This window comes from Typopeltis vanoorti, chromosome 25 (assembly GCF_054136105.1).
Source record: "Typopeltis vanoorti isolate ZY-2024b chromosome 25, IOZ_Tvanoo_1.0, whole genome shotgun sequence".
Taxonomy (NCBI): domain Eukaryota; kingdom Metazoa; phylum Arthropoda; class Arachnida; order Uropygi; family Thelyphonidae; genus Typopeltis; species Typopeltis vanoorti.
In genome coordinates, this window is record NC_143573.1 from 49,131,424 (window position 1) to 49,153,863 (window position 22,440).

The 22,440-nt window shown below is 35.3% G+C and overlaps 1 protein-coding gene across 1 annotated transcript in view; it reads left to right on the forward strand.

The window, feature by feature from the left end:
• The window catches only part of LOC150092730 (uncharacterized), a 63,465-nt gene that overhangs the window by 36,248 nt on the left and 4,777 nt on the right, over positions 1–22,440 (forward strand). The window contains exon 2 of the mRNA XM_090414447.1: positions 3,487–3,748. The gene's annotated coding sequence lies outside the window, so the exon portion shown is untranslated. The remainder of the gene's footprint in view (positions 1–3,486; positions 3,749–22,440) is intronic.

Consider the following 22,440-nt stretch of genomic DNA (forward strand, 5'->3'; position numbering starts at 1 on the left):
TAGAGAAATTCTCTTCAATCCTGTTCATCTAAATAATAACTTGAGCTACAACCTCCCAGATAGTCATTCAGCTGTAATCATGTACTGGCGTTCACGTGATGCTGCAAGCACGCACTCTCCCAACAATTCAACAAATGAAAGAACAGCTTTAAATACAACTATAACATTTTCATGCTAATTATGTATAGAGACTCTCTATGTTGTTCATAGTCTTTTAACCTTCAGTGTTTAGTGTTTTTTCTTTTTTCTTTCTTTTATAATGTCACCTGATGAATGCTGTTATAGGCCAAAACTAGTAGTGTTTTTATATTAAAACCTTGTTACTTAAATCTCGGTTCTAGTCATAAAAATATGTATGTTAACCGAGTTAATGATCATTCTTTCACTCACACACACACACTCTCTCTTTCTCTCTCTCTCCAGATGATGACCTTAATATGAGGGTCGAAACATCAGGAAATTAAAGTAATTATTCCTAACATGGTTATAGTCTCCATAATTTTACTGAAATGAAAAGAAATGAAAGAGAAGATTATTGATGCATGAGAAAAAGTGTGTAGGCAAAATGACAGAGCCTTGGACTGCTCTGTTACTGATGGAAAAATTAGATGAGAGGGAACCATTCATCATGACCTGCAATGAAGAACTAGAGAGAGGAAGCTGGTAATCCACTCACAGAGGTAGGGTGAAGATTGTAAGATGGCAGCTTGGGAGGAAAAAAAAGGCAGTGATGTTAGATTTGATCACATACCTTGGAAATATCGAGTGTCACCATATGGAAGTCTCCAAATCTTTTTATGGGGCTTTGTCCAAAAGTGGATGAGGTTAGCAAGGAGGTCTGCTGTAGAACGAGAATGGTGGGATCTATGTTGGTGATCACTGATTAATCGATGGGGGTCTCTTGGTAGTGAAGAAGCTGACTGTTGATGACCTTTTTCATTACATTTGAGAGTATTGATTTGAGCACTTGGGATGATGATGGTTTGGCTGCCTTTTTTTATCTATAATTTTAGAAACAGGTTGGATAAAAGTGCATTTCCAATCTGGCCTTGCAGATCATGTTTTGGATAAAACCCACAGGATCTCCTGGGAAAAAACCACCATGCTTCATTATAGTAAATTCAAAAAAGAAAGACTGTTCTTTGAATCTGCACTCAGGAATCAACCTAATTTAAACAAATACGGTTGCATAAAACTTCCCAAAATTTGGGAAACATTAATTATCAGAGATCCCTCTTTACATCCTAGGCCACCTGCAAATGCCCATAGAGGGCATACCACCTAGATAGGACTTTAGTTTCACTCATTGTTGTATTTTATTTGTGTATTTGTGTGTGTTGTTACAAAACGTTTTTTGTAATCCCTGAAGATGTCTCTGTGATTGATACGAAATATTGGAAGCATTAAAATTAGTTTTAATCCTTTCCCTGTGCTGATAATATTTCATTAAACCACCAACATGAATTCTTCACAGCACTTAAGCCTCAATACATGGAGTCTGGAACACATTATCTTCAGTTATTCGAGCATATTCTTATGAATTAAGTAAAAAAACCCAATTACTCAATTTATAGAGAATGAAAAAAAAAATCATTATCACAAACACATTCTCACATACTGTCAATAAATTATTATAATTATCTGGACATCTCTAGAGCCCTAAGACTGATAATCAGACTCACACAAACCATTATTCATACATTGCCTGTCTTATTTTCCAGTGCAGTCACTATTCCCTCTGGTAGCAGTTCTACTCATTCACTACTTTCCAAACAAACAAATGTAATCTTTATATATCCTTGCTGACTACTCCTTAACTTCTAGGGATGATTTCTTGTTTGCTCCCGTCCTGCCATGTATTGAAAACTTTCTTTCTTTGTCTATTCTGTAAAATCCCCTTAGCAACTTATATGTTTCTATCATATCTCTTATTTTCTGTGTATCAACAGAGTATTTCAGAAACCTCTTAAGTATGGAGTTGGATAGCAGAGGATATTGTCAGGAGTGGGCCTGTTCTGGTCCTGTGTGTGTGTGTTATAGCAGAGAACAGACATGAATTAATAATTATTAACATACAGGTCATAAATGTTGGTCATCCAACAGCATTGGGTGACCTTAGCACCTTTCACTGGGAGAAAGTTGCCTGCTTTCCATTTGTCGCCTTTTATGGTTGAAATTCACATAAAAAAAAGTCTTGTTCTGATTTTATGTGTGCACGCACATGCGTGCCATAAATGAATGTATATGAAATCATAACTTATAATTATTTCTCTGCTGCATCTATTTTCAGTAAAATTTTAAATTCATATGAAAAAAGTTTTAAACATTTTAAGAATAAAATAAATCCTGCTTTCATTCCCAAAGAGTGTGTGTGTCAGCTCCTTTGGCCATAAGACCTGATTGGGTGGCCAAGTTATTAGTCTATTCACTCTCCAACCAACAGGCTGTAGATTCATATCTCACTGTTGGCTTAGATGTTTGCGATTGTCTTTAGGTTGGAAATGTGTGAGAACACCATCTTTTTGGAGACAGGAAGTGGAAAAAGTTCTGTGTTTAGTTTTAGAGCAGGGTTTCTGGATTATGTAAAAAATTAAAATACAAAAAAAAAAAAAATACAAATTAATAAAAATAGGAAACAAATCCTTAGTCCACCTAGTATTAATGTACAATAAGTTTTCAACCTTTCATGGGTGAGAGTCACCAAAAAAATAAATGAATAAAATAAAATAAAAAAATTGAAAATGAGTAGCTTCACCTATCAGTGATAGTGAGCTTGAATCTATCAATGAATCACAGCTTTCAGAAGAAATTATAGCAGGCAAATGCTGCAATATCATTATAAAGCAATTTGCCTGCAATAGCAATTTAAAGCAATTTGCCTGCAATAGCAGGCAAATTGCTTTAAACCCTAACAGGTATATATTATGTATGAAATACTGTAAATTATATGATTTTTTTGAACTATCAGTGTGCAAAACTGGTGTTTCCAGGAGGAAAAACCCAACTTCCCTGTACCAAAGATTGATGAACTTAAGATCCAACCAAAGAAAAGCCTAGAAAATGTCATGTTTGGTGGCTAGCATTGAACCTATAACTGTTGGCTTGGATGTTATTAACATACAGGCCTCAAATGTTGGTCACCCAACAGCATTGGGTGACCTTAGCACCTTTTACTGGAGAAAGTTGCCTGCTTTCCATTTTCCTAGACTTTTATGGTTGAAATTCACATAAAAAAAAGTCTTGTTCTGCTTTTGTGTGTGTGCATGTGCGCATGCTACACACACTACATTAAAGTGGTCAAGCACTGTAAGAACTAGAATTTTAATTGATTATTATGTTGAAAGTTGCATCTCTTTTCAATAAAGTTTTAAGTTTGATATAAAATGTTTTAAATAATTTTAAGGACTAAAATTTTAATTTTTATATTACATGTTGGAAATAATATATTTTAAGAAATTTATTAGAGAGCTAATTTTTGAGTTTTAGTTTCAGAATTGAAAATGAAGTCTTCTGGATTTTATGGAAAATGAATACTTGCAGGAGCAGTACCACTTCACCATTTCTAATATTCCATTTTCGTCAATGGTCAGATGACTATGCTAAATTTTAGCATTAAAACAGTTTAATCGAAGCAGTTATATTAACAATTATTTTCAGAAAATGCTGTATAATCAGCATGAAATGCAAGGAACTAGCAATGGAATTTGTCTTTTGTTATAGAAGGTTGAGGAGCAGGAAAGTTGCATGGGTATGTCTACTTATATGTACATTAAATTTTTTTTGTTAGTTTTTCATAATTTTGTAAATATTGTCCTTCAGTTAAATAAATATGAATTTCAATATATTTTATAAACTTTTTAACTTAATAAAATCTGTATGTGTGTGTGTCATATCATTTGATACAAAAGTTATTTATTGCATGGTATCCGCATTGAGAACTCTGCTATTATCTGTTTCATTCTTTCATCACTTTTGCTTCTCCAACATATGTTAAATTATATATAAAGAGGAAGGAGAGAGAATTACCAGAAGTAACTAAATTTACTTCTTGAGAAAAGCGATTTTATTTCAAATCTTAGATGCTTAAGTGAAAAATGACTTTCATCATCACCTTTATTAATTCAGCTACCATTTCAGTTTAAAAAAAAATCGCTATACTAATATTATGTTGAAATATGAATTAATTCATATTCCATAGTTCATAATTTTATTCATATTCATAGATGGTATAATAATATTAAAATTCCACATTTCTTCAGGTAAAGGTCATCTTCAGGAGTCTGTGTGTATGTATACACATACATATATACTGTATATACACACACACACACACACATACACACACACACTACATTAAAGCAACAAACACCATACTGTTGTAACTACATTGTGTATGAAACTGATTAAAGTGCCTAGTTTCACCTCTTCTAAAAAAAAAATTAATGAATTAAAAAATAAATACATAAATAAATAAAATTATAATTAATTACATCAGCCAGTCAGAAAATACTTATTTTTGATAACCAGTTATCAAACCTTTATAGTTAGTCCTACCACCTTCTAATCCTCTTAATTTTTTTGCCTGATCTATAGTTCTTGTATTTTATTGAAGTTACCTTGTCCAATAAGTGAATGTGATCTTTAAATCACATTCACTTATTGAATGTGATTTAAAGAAGTTTAGTTACCTAGGGTACTAAACTTCTAGTTTAGTACCCTAGGTAATCTGAGGATGAGTATTGTTGTCATGTATACAACACTGCTCACCTTAGATTAGCTCGAGTACCAAACTGCAGTAACATTAAAATAAGGGAAAAGTAGATATGGAAACTTCAATATAAAAAGGTCAACAGGAGAGCCAAGCTTTTTTTAAGGAATCTAGGCTAAATACAATAACTATGGTATTTAGCCTAGGCAAAAAATTAACAGGACTAAGTTGTGAATAAGTACATTAATATCAAGTGGCAAGATTAACTATAAGGTTTGATAACTAGATGTCAAAAATGGAATTTTCTGATTGACTGATGTAATTAATTAGAATTTTTTATTATTTATTTATTTTATTTTTTCATTTATGTATTTTTTTTACCACAAGAGGGCATGTTAGTTTCAAATCTACTATCATAGGCTACATGAAAGCAGTACTTTGCATTTAGGTCATCTTCGGAGATGCCGAAGATGACCTAAATGCAAAGGTCAAAATGCTGAATTTTAATGTTATTAAAGTTTTTTAATCTCAAATAGTAGTTGAATTTAGAAATGCAATATATGTGCTGTTCACTGTTCATTTGCACTGAAATAAAGACTTTCAGCACCTGATAAAATAATATCTTCTTTCTTATTAGAGACCTGAAGTTGCTTCCAGGTTCCTACATAATATAGTTACTGGAAACCTTCTGCATTTGAAGATATAGCAATAAAACAGTTGCATATTGTCTACTAGATAGTAAATGGGACCAAAAATGATGGTGATTAATTAGGATAATTACTAACCAGTTGGCAAATAATCTAGCAGGCACTTACTTTTCCAGATCAAAGTTAGTCAGAATGCAGGGATGTGCAAGAGGCACATTCTTATATCACCTTGACAGTGGCCCTGTCAAGGTGATACAGTGGACAGCAGATGATGCAGTCTTAAGGCCATACAAAAATAAAATCTCTTAAAAAAAATAAATAAATAAAAATCCATTCTGGTAAACACATTCATATGCACTTTAACAACATCTGTAGTCTTAACTTCAGTATGATGCACCACCACCTGAGACATTTACATCCAGCTGTTATTTTTGTCAGAACACTCAGCTTGCAACTTCAACAACTGCTGTTCAGCTCAGCTTTCTACCCATACATTGATTCTATCTTCCATAAGAATGAAACCTATGTGTGTTTGTCAAATCTGACAGATCTTTCAGAAAATTCCAGTGCTTAAATTCCCTCTTTTCAATGTTCTCTGGCTCAAATCTCCCATTCCTTTACACTCATTTGCTATCACTGTTGTTCTTTAAATTCTGATTTTTTCATTATCTGTGTTTAAGCTTGATTTTTTGCTGTCTAAATACCCAAACAATGAGTCTTCCTTGAGGACTTTATTGTTAACAACTCACGCTGATTCTCTTTCTTCACTTCTATCGATGATACTGAAACAGACAAACATTGAGATGTTTGCCATTGGCATTGATCTCTCACAGGTTGTCCATCTACTCACCAAAATATCTGAAATCCTCTTCTTATCTGGTTCACTCAATAAATAAACTGTAGATGTCAGATACTCTAACCATAACTTTGTCTGTTTCTTTTCCTACAGAATACACTTCATCCAGTCACTCAAGGTCTTATGTCCTTTGACATAACAGCAATGCCAAATAGGATGATCTCCATGATTGGGGCTGCTTCCCCCAAGAAAAAGGGAAAAAAACACTAGAAAATTTTCCAAAAATCTTTTCCTAATTAAAATTCTTTTTTTTTTATTTATGTTGTGTCGTGTCTTCTATTTCTATACTACTTATGAATTAGCGATCATTGCAAATGCTCAGTCATAGGTTGTATGCGATGCGTAGTGTGAATTTCTCAAATCGTCTACTCAACTGCCCCCCCCCCCCCACCCAAGATTAAATCCGGAGTGCTCTACTGACTGTAGCTGTAATTCTGAATCCTACCTCATGCAATTTTAACTTTGAAAAAAAAAAAAAAAATAGATTATATGCAAGAAGAATGAGAGTTATCTTTTCATGTAAAACCCATTCACAAAAGATTGTAAATATATTGTGCGAGGGTGATCTGAAAAGTTCTCAGCCTAACAATGAAAAAACGAATTTATAATTTCAAAATTATAAATTGATTCGAAGAAAAACACTGACCAGTGAAGAAGAGTTTTAGTTTTCGGAAGAGATAGAAGTCAAGGGAGCCAAATCTGGGGAATAGGGTGGATGTTCCAACATTTTATAGTGCAGATCCCTTAATTTTCCCATTGCCTAAACACCTTTGTAGGTAGGTGTCCTGATGAAAGATGATTTTTTCTTTTGCAAACCGACAGCTGCAATCACCTCTTGATTCGAAGAAAAACACTGACCAGGTGGAAGATTTTAGGTTTTTGGAAGAGATAGAAGTCAGAGGGAGCCAAATCTGGATAATAGGGTGGATGTTCCAACAATTCATAGTGCAGATCCCTTAATTTTCCCATCGGCACAAACACCTTTGCATTGATGGGCAGGTGCATTGATTTTTCCTGATCAAAGATGATTTTTTTCTTCTGCAAACCAGGTCTTTTTTCATGAATTTTTTCGTCTCATCTGGTTAAAAGATCAGAATAATATTTCCCGGTTATTGTTTCACCCTTTTCAAGATAATTAATAAACAAAATGCCTTTAGCATCCCAAAATACCAATGCCATCGAGTTTGTCTTCTTTGGCGCTGAACAACCAGCTTCTGTTCACTGTTTTGATTGCTGTTTGGATTCTGGTGTGTAATGGCATGGTAAATCCATGGCTCATTCATAGTAATAAATCAAATGCACAAAATCAGTTTTATTCTTGTTAAAATGCTCCAAGTAAAAAAAAAAAAAAAAAAAAAAAAAAAACACTTGCTGATAGTGTCGCCATCTATGGTTGAGGCCGAGAACTTTTAACACCAGCCTTGTACATTAAGCACCTTGGGTGGACTAAAGTAGGCATGAGGATTAGAGACCAAACATAGTACTTTTTCATATTTCTTTTGCTTTCTGATAAGCAGAGGAGTTGGTGGTTGCCCACTAGGCAACAAAGTCTCTTCCACATAGACTTGCGCAAAAACACATGCTACAGCAGCATTCAAACCCATAGTATGTTCATTTGAGAGTAGAGATTCTCCACTTGGCAAACTAGTTTGGCATCTTCAAGGTACCGAAAAGGCATATTTCTTGATAGTGTTCTTATATGGTGACAATTCATTTCTCCAGCAGTTAACCCTACAACAGTTTTGTCACGTATACTCTACACTGTATTTATTATCTTATGTGACATATAATTTATCTCATTTTGAATTATCTTGATTAATTTTGTCACTAAAAAGGGCCTGATTTAAGCCAAAGCTGAAATGTCTGAATAACTTTTTTATGGCTCCCAAATACCAAATTTTATGGAAATCCATCCAATCAGAACTGAATTATATGTTATGAATGATAGGTGTACAAAATGAATGCAATAGTGCTTATACATTTTGCAAAATGTACCTAAAAATGCAAACATCCTTCCAGATTTGCTTCAAACATACTCTGATGAAATACTGAATTGTGATCACATGCCTGACACAATGTTATACTGTATGCCAGTTTTCCAACAAATTAAAGGTTTTTACCCAGGATGGCATTGATTACACTAGATGTCTAATGATTAATGTGAGTCTATGCAGCATCTCATGGCACTTTCGTGTGTAGAGGCTTAAGTGCTGTGAGGACATCATATTGGAGGCTTAATGGATTGTATACAGCACTCAGAAAGGATTAAAACAATTTAATACTTCCTATATATTTCGTATTAAAACTCTTACCAAGAGAGCCCACAATCTTTGTTCCAGTGGAACTGCCCTTACAACTGAGCTTGACCACATACACAACACTTTCCTCTCCAATTGCTGCAGCGATCAGATTATTAAAAAAATAATCAGGTCCTCCCCCTTTCCTCTGTCTTCTCTTCAGAAAGAGTTTAGAAATGCCATCACCATACCCTACATCTGTGGCACATCCGAAAAATAGCCAAGATCTTAAAAAAGTACAACCTACACACAGCATTTAAGCCTCACCGCAAACTTGCTACCCTTATCCGCTCTACAAAAGATCAGCTCCCTCCTCTCTCAATGCCTGGAGTCTTATAAAGTACCCTGTTCCTGTAAACTGGCGTACTTTGGACAGACAGGCAGATCGGCCACTATCTGCCTGGAGGAACATAAGTCATACATCTGCAAACACGACTATGGTCAGTCAGGCCTGGCTAACCATGTCTTAGTTACAATCCACAGGATCTCATGGAAAAAAACCACCATGCTCCACCACAGCAAATTCAAAAAAGAGAGACTATTCTTAGAATCAGCAGCTCTCAGAAATCAACCGAATCTCAACAAATATGGTTGCATTAAGCTTCATAAGATTTGGGAAACACTTATCACCAGAGGTCCCACTTTACATTCCAGGCCACCAACAACTGTCCTTAGAGGGCGCTCCACCTAGATAGGACTTTAGTGTCACCCAAGTGGTTGGGCTTAGTATTGTGTGTTATTTGTTTTTATGTTACATTAGTTTTTTGTAATCCCTGAAGATGTCTCATTTACTGAGACGAAATACATAGGAAGTATGAAATTGTTTTAATCCTTTCTGAGTGCTGTATACAATCCATTAAGCCTCCAATATGATCTCATGGCACTTTCTAGAACATGTAAATGTTTCATTGGATTGCAGTGTGATGAATTTACAGGCCATTCAGTCTCAGTTCCACTCAATTAATAGCTAGTCATCTTCCTCAAAATTTTAATTTACCAATGTCTTTAGCATTCTCAAAATTCTAAAACAAATTGTATGCTTACAGTCAGCTTTCATTACAGCAAATAGCATCATAGTGAATCCACCACCTTCATAACAAACTATTTCAAAGTTCCAACCAAAGCAAGCCCCACGTTATCAATGCTATACTAAAATTTTCACTATAGCAAATCTTTGTCTGTAACAATTTGAGGCAGATTGATTTTAGTAATTTCTCTGTTTCGTTTTCTTGAGGTGGGATGGACTTTTTCTTTTCTGTGCTACATTTCATTTTTTCATTTATGAAAACCATATTTTAGCCTTTAACTATTATGGTAGTTTATTATTATTATTATGGGCAACTCCAGGGAGTCATTAGACTCATCGAGGGAGGCCCCAAATCATATTCATCACAGCTATTCTACATTCATACAGTATCTATCATACCTCGCCTTAAACTCATTCACTGTCACAGCATCCATCACCTCTGGGAGCACATTCCACTCTACAAGTAAAGAACCCAGCTCTAACACCTTTACTAATCACACTTTTGCCCAGTTTCCATGGATGTCCCCTATCCTCCCACAACCAACCCTGTTCTCAAAAATATCTTCTGAATTAATTTTATAGAAACCCTTCAGTAATTTGAATGTCTCAATCACATCTCCCCTCCTCTGCCTATCAACCAATTTTTGCAACCCACAAATCCTCAACCTGTTCTCATAAGGTTCATTCCACAGACCTGCTATCATCTTGGTCACTCGCCTCTGGAACCTTTCCACCTCCTCCCCATCAAGAAGGAACCTGGGTGACCAAATCTGGGCACAGTAGTCGAGATGAGGTCTTATCAAGGCTCGATACAGAGGAACAATAACCTGCTTGTCTCTGCTTGTCAATGTATTCTTCAGCAACCAAGTGATTTGATGAGCTGATTTGGCCACTTTTGCAATGTGCCCCCTAAACTTCAACTCCTTATCCACCAACACTCCTAAATCTCGTGCCTCATCAATTTCCTGGAGTACAGTTCCACCAATGTAGTAATCTGCTGCTAATCTTTTCACCCCAAAATGTATAACCTTACATTTTGCCACATTAAATTGACATCCATTCACCTTAGCCCAGACCTCCAATCTATCCAAATCATCTTGCAAAATTTTGCAAGATGATTTGGATAGATTTTGCATCTGCATTCACTATTGCCCTACCCAACTTTGCATCATCCGCAAACAAATGAACTGTTCCTCTCAGATCCTTTCCTATATCATTAATAAACAAATTAAACAGCAGTGGTCCAAGAACAGATCCTTGTGACACACCACTAGTCACAGGCCGTCTTGTGGATTCTACTCCTGAATAAACCACTCTCTGATATCTCTCTGTCAACCACCCTCCTATCCATCTCACCAACCCTATATCCATCCCCATATGCTGCAATTTACTGATTAGAATTCCATGTGGTATCCTGTCAAAGGCCTTAGCAAGGTCCAGTAGAATCACTGTAAACCATTACCCTTATCCAGTTCAGCCGTCACTCTGTTATAATACGTGAGCAAGTTACTGAGGCATGATCTATCCTTCACAAAACCATGCTGTCCCCGATACAGTATCCCATTTTCTTCTATCCAATCTTGTATTTTCCTCTTGACTATTTTCTCCAAGACCTTGATAATGATTCCTGTTATGCTGATTGGCCGGTAATTTTCAACAGCAGCCTTCGAACCACCTTTATGCAGCGGAACTATTTCCCCCTCTTTCCACCCCCACCCCCCTTGGGACTGACCCCGACCTGAGGCTCAAATTAAACAAAATGGTCAAGGGCACTGACAATTCTTTAGCCGCTTCACGTACGACACGAGCTGGTATACCATCCAATCCCACAGATGTATTGACATTGAGGTTCTGTAATAGACTAGTTACCTCTACTTCATTCATCACAATTCCAGTATAAGCTGTTGGTTCTTCCATTCCTGCAATGTCACCACCTGGATGATATACTCTTGCAAAGTGCTCACTCAGTAATTCCACTATATCGACTGATTCGGTTACCTCCCTACCCTCAGCATTTTTTAAGATCATTATACCATGAACATTTTTCCTTTTACTTGCAACATATTGAAAAAACTGTTTGGGATTCTCTTTAGCCTGCATGGCCAATTTTCTTTCGTAATCCGCTTTTGCTTTTCTTACCACCCTTGTTACCATCCTGGCCTGAGCTTTATACTGTTCCTGCACCTGCTGGTCAACTTTCTCCTTAAATTCCCTCCACAATTGTTTCTTTTTTTATATAAATTTTCGTTAATTTATTGCATAAGGACATAAAGTATCCTGTTTTTATTTGCAAAAAATGTTACAAAAAGGATATATTAATTTTTAGTAACATAAAATTTTATCTATGTTCCAAAGAACTCAAGAAAATACACCATAGAATTCACATTTCAGAGAGCTATAACACATTAAGATTAGGGACCATGAGATGTTGACAGTTGTCTGCCATACTCTTTTCACCAAATACCATTTAAAATCATTGGTAGTTTGGATCAGCTATCTCTGATTGGCTAAGAATGGAGATTGATTGCCTCTTAGTCTCCAAAAGTTAGATATGGCTAAAACAGTCTCACCTACTCCCTTTGAGGAATAAAAGGCATTAGCAGATAATATGAAGCCAGCCATTTAAATATATACTGAAATGTACAAAAAAAAAAAAAAAAAAAAAAAAAAAAATATGCAGTTTTTCAGCTTATTAATTTCACATTGGGATTTGTTTGGTTTGGTTCTGAATACAAGAATCAAATCTTGGAGATTCATTTTCAAATCTTGAAGAAAACATTCAGCCACAGAGGCATGTGGTGAGGTTGTCTGTAAGGACAGAAAACTCAGGAAGTTAGAGGACACTATATCAAAAGTTCCTGGCAAGTAAGCCAGCTTGTGCTCTTTGAGAATACAGAGAAAAATGTAAGAAAGTGAAGCACTGTGTAAACCTAGCTAAACAAAGATCATGGAAAGATTTTGGTAAGAACATCAGAAAATAAATATCAGGAAGGTGGCAAAATAATCAGGAGCCTATTGAAAAGCTTAGAAATGGAAGAAAAAGTACTGTAAAAGGAATCGGAGTTGATAAAGGTGACATGAAAACTGAAGATAAAGAACAGGGGTCGGCAAACTTTTTAGACCATTGACCCCATCATGTTAAACAAATGAATAAATGTTATCAATAATAAATATCTCAATTTAAAAATAATAATTCCTTCACCATTTTATTTCATTACTGCTTCTTGATAAGAAATATTTAAAGAAAATACTTAAAGAAATTTATAAAGAACATTTAAAAATTTACTTGCATTTTATTGATTTACTTGTAATGGTTAATGAGAAGGATGTGTTTGATGAATAGTAACCATTGCATCAATATTTGGTTGGATATTGGCGAGTTTTAGCCTTAAGTCACCACGCTCTTCCAGGCTCATTCTGTTCCTCTCCTTCGTTAAAACTGAATTTGCATGGCTAAAATCTGCTTCATCCATGTATGAACTTGGGATTGCAAGTAAAAAGGGTTCAACTGCTGCACTAAGCTTGGGATATTTATTATTAGTATTTACATTGCTCCAATAGTCACTGAGACTTTTGTTTTTAAACAAGGATTTAGCTTCGAGATCCACACACATATCAACAAACTCATCTTGTAAGTCAAATATATGTTTGCATTTCCTATTTCCAAATCAAACTATGTAACAATCCAGTCAGTTACTTGCATTTTCTCCAAGTCCTCAAAACATACTTTAAGGTCTTCCTTTAATTTTTCTAGGTGATTTATGTATATCTCTAGGTCACAGTCTGAAATTTTAAACTCTTCTCCATCTTCCAGTTGCCATAAGTTTGAAAAATATCTGTAATCTTTATGTGCCAATGAAGATTTAAATAGGCCTATTTTGATTGTTCAGGCTTGAATAATTGTAACATCTTTACCTTGCATTCATTTCTGTGTTTTGTTAAATTTTGAATATAGGTCTGCCAAATAGAAAAGATGATTTTTGCACTTTTTTAACTTGTCACATAGTAATTGGTCCACATCTGTAAGAAACTCAACAGTGGAATCATACAGGTCAACAAATCTTTGCAAGGAATCATCTCTTGACAACCACCTTATCTCATGTGCAAAAGAAGTTGGTTAAAGGTTTCAGCATTTTTTTCACAAAACATTGCAGACAATTGCGAATTCAAGGGATGCACTTTAATTTTATTCACTGACCTGATATACACTTTTAAGGCAGCATGCAGTTTGCCATTTAGATTCTTGGATACAAGATGATTTCTGTGTAATACACAGTGAAAAGTATGCACATCGGGAACCTTTTTCTTGAGTAAGGATGCAAAGGCTGTAACTGCCAGCCATTGCTGTTGCCCCATCGGTAGCCACTGCAGTAATATTTTTGAAGGGAACATTAAGTTTCTTCAACTAATCCTCTATGCATCGCAAAATAAGGGAAGCTTGGTGAAGAACAAAAAATTACACAGTAAATTCAAAGTTATTAGATCACTGAACACTAATCTGATAGCTATGGGCGATAAATGCGCACTAGCCCTGATTGTCTCTGTTCTAGATGTCTTCATCGGGGAGAGTGCATGCCTCTCCTCTTTGGCTTAAGTGATCAGCCAGTTGGCGTTGCATGTGTTTACTAGACTCAAAATCGTTTTAGGTGTTTATTGATCCCCTTTTGACCCCTAGACATTTATCAACTCCTTGGATTGCCACATCAACCTACAGCGGTTTTTGATGACTTTTCCTACTTCAGTATAGATATGTATTCCTGACTGCATTCCTGTTTTGAGTTTTCTACCACTGTGCTGTCAGGAATAGTCATCAAAAACCTGAACGGCATCTAGAGTAGAAGAAATTTGACCAGAAAGGCTCAAATATGGAGGTATGAATGTTTTACAGTGGCTGTCTTGCATAATTCAGAAGGCCTGATCAGAGGGTTGACTTCCAGATGATTGGAGCAGAGCTCTCATAATACCATCTATAAAAAGTGGGAAATAATTCATCATCATCAAATTCCTGACATGTGCCCTTAAGGGGTGTACAGGATATGATAGTACTACATGAAAAACTTACATCACTACTAACTTCCTATCTACAATTTTCCTCCAAATCAATCTGTTACCTGTCAAGATTCCAACATTATCAGACCTTTTATTTCTATCGTCTAAGGCACTTTTTACTTTATCAATCCACCCATATCTTGGTCTTCCTCTGGGTATTTTTCCTGCCAACCTGGTAGAGAACACTTGTTTTGCTAATCTTTCCTCTTCCATTCTGTTTAAGTGATCACCATACCACCTGAGATTAGCTAAACTAACACATTCCTAGATGCTAACAAGGTCAGAAATAAAACTGAATGTGAGAATTACAGAGTTATTTCCCTTGAGTGTTTTTGGTAAGATTTATGCAAGTATACTTGGGAAATGTCTAAGAGCAGTTGTGTAAGGGAAGCTTGGTGAAGAACAAATTGGATTTAGGCCAACTAGAAATTGTCAGAATCAGATTTTCACTGTAAGGTAAATAGCTGAGAAATCTTGTAAATATACGAGGGTGGTCTGAAAAGTTCTCGGCCTAACAATGAAAATACGAATTTATAATTTCAAAATTATTTTTATTTTTCAACATAATCTCCCTTAAGACTAATACATTTATTACAGCAATGCTTCAGCCCCATTATCCCGTCCCTGTAGTGGTTCTCACTAAGATCTGCAAAATACCCCTCTACAGCTGCAATCACCTCTTGATTCGAAGAAAAACACTGACCAGCGAGGAAGAGTTTTAGTTTTGGGAAGAGATAGAAGTCAGAGGGAGCCAAATATGGGGAATAGAGTGGATGTTCCAATAATTCATAGTGCAGATCCCTTAATTTTCCCATTGGCACAAACACCTTTGTGGGCAGGTGCATTGTCCTGATGAAAGATGATTTTTTTTTCTTCTGCAAACCAGGTCTTTTTTCATGAATTTTTTCATCTCGTCTGGTTAAAAGATCAGAATAATATTCTCCAGTTATTGTTTCAACCTTTTCAAGATAATTAAAAATTTCCATCAACAGGAAAGGTTCCATGACCTTTCCTGTTGATGGAACCTACTTTGTCTTTTTTGGTGCTGAACAACCGGCTTCTGTCCACTGTTTTGACTTCTGTTTGGATTCTGATGTGTAATGGTGAATCCAAGTGTCATCCATAGTAATAAATCGATGCACAAAATCAGTTTTATTCTTGTTAGAATGCTCCAAGCACTGTTCAGAGATTTTTATGTGAGTGTGTTTTTGATCTGCTGTGAGCAAGCGCAGCATCCATCTTGCGCAAAGCTTTTTCATTTGCAGTTCTTCGTGCAAAATATATCCTGCACGTTTTTTTGAAATGCCTATGATCTCAGCAGTTTCACGCACTTTGACTCACCAGTCATCCAATATCATATCTTGCACTTGATCAATGATTTCTGGTGTTGTTACACTTTTTGGATGTCCTTCATGTGGATCATCTTCAAGGCTGGTAGGCCATGTTTAAACTCAGCAGCCCATTTCTTAATTGTTGAAAACGAAGGAGAAAAGTCCCCATAAACTTTTATGAACTTTGAATGAATTTCTTTTGGCGTTAAACCTTCTTTTACAAAGAATTTTATAACCGCACGATACTCAATTTTATCCATTTCAAGAGATACAGACAACACTTTTGCTTCAGACAGCTGTATAAAACAAACTACTTAATAGAATTATTTGCAATTTCACATGGATGTTTATGACAGATGTACCAACTTAGAAAAAAAAAATCTTGTCAATAACATTGCCATCTATGTTCAAGGCCAAGAACTTTTCAGACGACCCTCGTAACAAGGAAACAAGGATTTGTGTTTAAGTTTTGTTGATCTGGAAAATGCATATATGATAAGATGAAAAGTGAAAAAAATTATGTAAATGGACATTATATCAAGAAGCAATACATAGTCTCTATTTAAGCTGTAAATCAGCAGTTAGAATTGAAGGAGGTACAGAAGGAAGGTTTGATGTTAATTCAGGTGTGTAATGTGGGTGCACATTATCTCCACTATTATTATCCATATATAGATCACATTATAAAGAAAAATGGTATTAAATCTGATATCAAATTTGCCGATATTAATCTTAGCTCTTTACTTTATGCAGATGATATTATACTTCTGAATAAATTCATTTCAAGTCTACAAGATTCCCTGATTAAATTGAATAACTGTTGTGATAAATTTGGTATGAAAATCAGCAATAAAAAGACCAGAACTATTAAAATATGCAGGAACATATAAAACTTGAACTGCATTCTCAATAGAGAATCTATAGAACAAATAAAATATTTCAGCTATTTAGGCACATTTTTTAGTGAAGGTGGTAAATTAAATATCGAAATAGACAACAGAATTAGTAAAGCTGATATAGTAGAAAGTCAGCTGAATAAATTTATATGGAATAAGAAAGAACTTAGTCAGAACACTAAATTAGCTGTATACAAGACTGTGTTCAAACCACTTTTAACTTATGGATCTGAGTGCTGGGTTAGAAATAATACTTTTGATCAAAGACTGGAGACTTTGATATGAGAGTTCTAAGGAAGATTAGTGGAGTGAACAGGTGGCATCAATAGCAGTATCACATTAAAAATGAGGATATTAGGAAAGAACTTGCCATTGTTAGCATTCAGAAATGTGTTAGTGGAGCTAATGTGGAATAGTCACTTAAATGGAATGGGAGAGGAAAGGTTATCAAAACAGTTGTTCTTTGTCAGGTTGGCAGTAAAAAGACCCATAGAAAGACCAAGATATAGATAGATTGATATAGTAAGACAGAAATATAGGATCTGATAATATTGGAATCTTGACGGATAACAGATTAAATTCGAGGAAAATTATTGATTGGAACTTACTAGTAGTGTAACTTTTTCATCTTATGCTATCATAATTATCGTGTACCTCCCCCCCCACGAGGGTACATATCAGCAATTTCATGAATGATAATTTCACCTTTGTTTATATACAACTTTATCATCTTTCCTTAGTCAAAATAAAACAAGGAACATTATACAAGGAGCACCTCCTTTAACACTTACTAAAGAATGTTGCTTTTGATATATTTATAGTTTAATAGTCATAGTTTAATTACAACCTCCTTATGCAGCATTTCTAATAAGGAATTGAATTATATGAGCCATAGAAGTGTTGTAGGAGTGATTCATAACTTGTTAGAAGTTCTTAATCATGTCCTAACTTTTCTTTTTTCATCATCATCAAATTCCTAATATGTACCAATAGGGAATGTACAGGATAATTATGATAGTATTACATGAAAAAGTTACACCATTACTAACTTCCAATCAACAATTTTTCTCCAAATTAATCTGCTATCTATCAAGATTCCAATATTATCAAATCTTATATATCTATCTTTTAAGGGGCATTTTACTGTATCAATACATTTACATCTTGGTCTTCCTGTGGACCTTTTCCCTGCCAACCTGGCAAAGAAGACTTGTTTTGCTAATCTCTCCTGTTGTGTTTAAGTGAACCTGAAATTAGCTCTGCTCACACATTCAGGAATGATCTCACACTATCATTCCTGAATGATAACAGTGGCAAGTTCTTTCTTAATAACCTAATTTTTAATGTGATACTGCTATTGAAGCCATCTGTTCACTCCATTAATCTTTCTCAGAATTCTCATATCAGAGGTCTCTAGTTTTTGATCAAGTGTTTTATTTCTAACCCAGCTCTCAGATCCATAAGTTAAAATTGGTTTGAACACCATCGTGTATATAGCTAATTTAGTATTTCGACTAATTTCTTTCTTATTCCATATATTCAGCTGACTTCCTACCTTACCAGCTTTATTAATTCTGTTGTCTATTTCCATATTTAATTTACTATCTTCACTAAAAATTTTGCATAATTAGCTGACATGTTTTGAAAGTTTATTTTTCCCTTGGTTAGAGTATAATAAAATTAGTTTAATCCTTTATCCAAGTGTGAGCAAACAAAGTTTGCGCCTGAAAGTATCTTCAGGACTGGGGTAAGATGGTACAACACCAGGGCAACTCGTTGCAAAGGTGGAGCAAGCTACCAACACTCCTATCTCAGTATCTCTTATAATGCAATAATGCAAAACACATCTCCTTGCAGATATGTCTAATGTTATGCATTAAGGGAAGGGCCACTACCCAGACTAGTTTCAATCTTTATTGAGGTCTCTTCAGTGGGAGCCAGGCCCAAGTGGAGATACCAGGCAGAAGCATTAGCAGGTCATCTCTACCTATAGGAGTTGCCAAATGGTGTGCCACCCTTTTTTAATAAATTACTCGGGATTTAGAGAAAGATGTTGAAAGTTTATTTTTCACTTGGTTAGAGTATAATAAAATTAGTTTAATCCTTTATCCAAGTGTGAGCAAACAAAGTTTGTGCCTGAAAGTATCTTCAGGACTGGGGTAAGGTGGTACAACACCAGGGCAACTCGTTGCAAAGGTGGAGAAAGCTACCAACACTCCTATCTCAGTATCTCCTATAATGCAAAACACATCTCCTTGCAGATATGTCTAATGTTATAGGTAGAGATGACCTGCTAATGCTTCTGCCTGGTATCTCCACTTGGGCCTGGCTCCCACTGAAGAGACCTCAATAAAGGTCGAAACTAGTCTGGGTAGTGGCCCTTCCTTTAATGCATAACATTAGACATATCTGCAAGGAGATGTGTTTTGCATTATAGGAGATACTGAGATAGGAGTGTTGGTAGCTTTCTCCACCTTTGCAACGAGTTGCCCTGGTGTTGTACCACCTTACCTATCCTGAAGATACTTTCAGGCGCAAAGTATCTTCAGGACTGCTCACACTTTTTGCTCACACTTGGATAAAGGATTAAACTAATTTTATTAGCTGACATGTTTTATTTGTTCTATAGGTTCACCATTCAGTTTGCAGTTGAGGTTTTTAATCTTTCTGCCTATTTTCATTGTCTTTGTCTTTTTATTGCTGATTTTCATAACAAATTTATTACAACAGGTATTCAGTTTATCAGGGAATCTTGTAGACTTGAACTGGATTTATTCAGAAGTATAACATCATCTGCATAAGTAAAGAGCTAAGATTAATATCGCCAATTTTGATATCGGATTTAATACCACTTTCCTTCATATTGTGATCTATACACATAATGAATTACATTGGAAATAATGTGCACCCATGTCACACACTTGTGTTTACATTAAACCTTCTTCCTATATCTTTTTCATTTCTAACTGCTGACTTACAGGTTAAACAGAGACTGTATTACTTGATATAATGTCCAACTTACATGATATAACTGTACCGTTTTGAAGAGCTTTCCCCTTGGCATCTTATCATATGCTTTTCCAGATCAACAGGACTTAAATACAAATCCTTGTTATATTCCCAAGATTTGCCAACTATTTGCCTTAAAGTGAAAATCTGATTCTGACAACTTCTATTTGATCTGAATTCAGCTTGTTCTCCAAGCACTTCCCTTCGAGAATTTTTCTTAGCCCTTTCTCAAGTATACTTGCATTAATCTTACCAGGAACACTCAGGAGGGAAATATCGCTGTAATTCTTCATTCTGTTTTATTTCTCTCTTTATAGATACTATGAGAGCTCTGCTCCAGTCATCTGGAATTTGACCCTCTGACCAGGCCTTTTAAATTATGCTATACAGCCACTGTAAAACTTTTATACCTCCATGTTTGAGCATTTTTATTATTATTATTATATAGGCCTCCATGGATTCAAAAGACTCATCACAGGAGGTCCTTCCTAGGAAACACAGTCCATCAAGACTCATCATGGGCAGTCCCTCCTAGGAAACACAAAGTCTATCATACCACTCCTTAAACTCTTGTTTTTATATTTCTTCCTTGCAGTAAACTAAATAGTTCTTTCTTAATTTAAGTTAAGGGATATTATATTATATCCCATATTGTTTCTTAGCCGTATAGGAAACTCAAAGAGTTTCTTGCCGAATATAGAAACTATATAAAGTTCGGCGATTCCAAGCGTAAGCAAATACCTGGATAGAGCAGCAACTGACCCTTGAAGGTAGTGCAAGCTGAGGCAACTCATACAAAGGGTGGAGCAAGCTGCGATCACTATTCTTGATATTTATCCATAATGTGAACTTAACTCCTAGGAGCTGAATTAGGACACCTCTTGGCAATTCTCATAGAAGGGATGTAAGTTCTGTTCGCTACAAGCTTGGTATTAACTTAAGTCTACCTACTCACTGATGAGACCTCAAAAAAGGTCGAAACCGGTCTGGGTAGTGACCTTCTCTCATAATGTTGAACAATAATACAGCTCTTAGGAGTTAAGTTCACATTATGGGTAAATATCAAGGATAGTGATCGGAGCTTGCTCCACCCTTTGTATGAGTTGCCTCAGCTTGCACTACCTTCAAGGGTCAGTTGCTGCTCTATCCAGGTATTTGCTTATGCTTGGAATCGCTGAACTTTATATAGTTTCTGTATTCGGCATGAAACTCTTTGAGTTTCCTATTCAGCTAAGAAATAATATGGAATATAATATAATATCCCTTAACTTAAATAAGTTCATGTTGCCGAATTGAAGCCTTTGACTCTTCATTACAATTAGTTCTTTCTTAAGTTTCATCTGATCATTAATAATTATCTGTAAGAGTAATCAACAGAATCTCACCAGTAACAGCTTAGCACGTTCTCTGCCACTCTCCTCGGGCATAGTTTGTTCCCGAACGCCAAGCGCTTTCGCGTCTTCAAGGTCACTATGAGTAATCTCGTAGCCGGCTTATCAGACAGAATTTTGTTTCATACGCCAACTACGAGTAATCTCATATCACCCCCACCTATATATTACATGTGCTGACGACTGTGTTTATTGTATCTAGTCTCTAAAAATCTTCAGTTTCGCCATGACCAGTAAAAGAAAACTTACTGATAAAGAATTAGAAGGTTACGCTAATATGAGCGATGATGAATTTAATGAATTCATCATCGCAAATGGAAGGATAATTCCATTTCAAATATGCACAAATTTGAAATGGTTGAAGCGAAAAATCGGAATGGTAAAATTTATTTAAAACCAAATATCGTTAGGGACTATAATTTGGGTATGTCAGGCATCGATCTTTCTGATCAAATGCTTTCTTACTATCCCACCTTACGAAAGACAATTAGATGGCCAAAGAAATTGGCAATATGCATTTTTGATATACACATTCAAAATGATATACACATTCAAAATATAAACATAGATGGATGGAACACGTTCAAAGAATGAAAACAGAAAGATTACCAAAACAAGCCTTAAAGTACAAGCCATTAGGAAAAAGAAAACCAGGACATCCTCTTAAACGATTCAACGATGACTTCTAAGGCCGGAACAGGCCATACTAGGCCTAAATCCTTGATACGTATGATGATGATGATGACATTCAAAATGCACATAAATTTTATTATATAATTACTGGAAACGCAATGACTGCATTAAAATTTAGAGATCAATTTATCTCAGTTTTTGTTGGAATGGATGAGCTTACAGCATCACAGAATATCAGCAGGATTCGGGATCTTCATTATTTGGAAATTTTACCACCTACAGAAAAAAAAAAAGAATCACCCTACAAAGCCATGCAGAGTATGTACACGAAACAAATGATGCGAAACACGTTATTATTGTCCTTTACCAGGAAAAACCACCATTATGTGTGGAAAATTGTTTTAAAGTGTATCATTCGTAATTTGAATAAATTGGTTTTTATTTTATTGATTTCATTTTATTATTATTATTGATTTTATTAGTTTTAATTTGATTTACAAATTACTGGTTAACTCGTGCTTGGCATAGGAGGTCGGTAATCTACATACGAGTATATTCGTAGTTGGCTTCTGAGACACATATAATATACTATATTT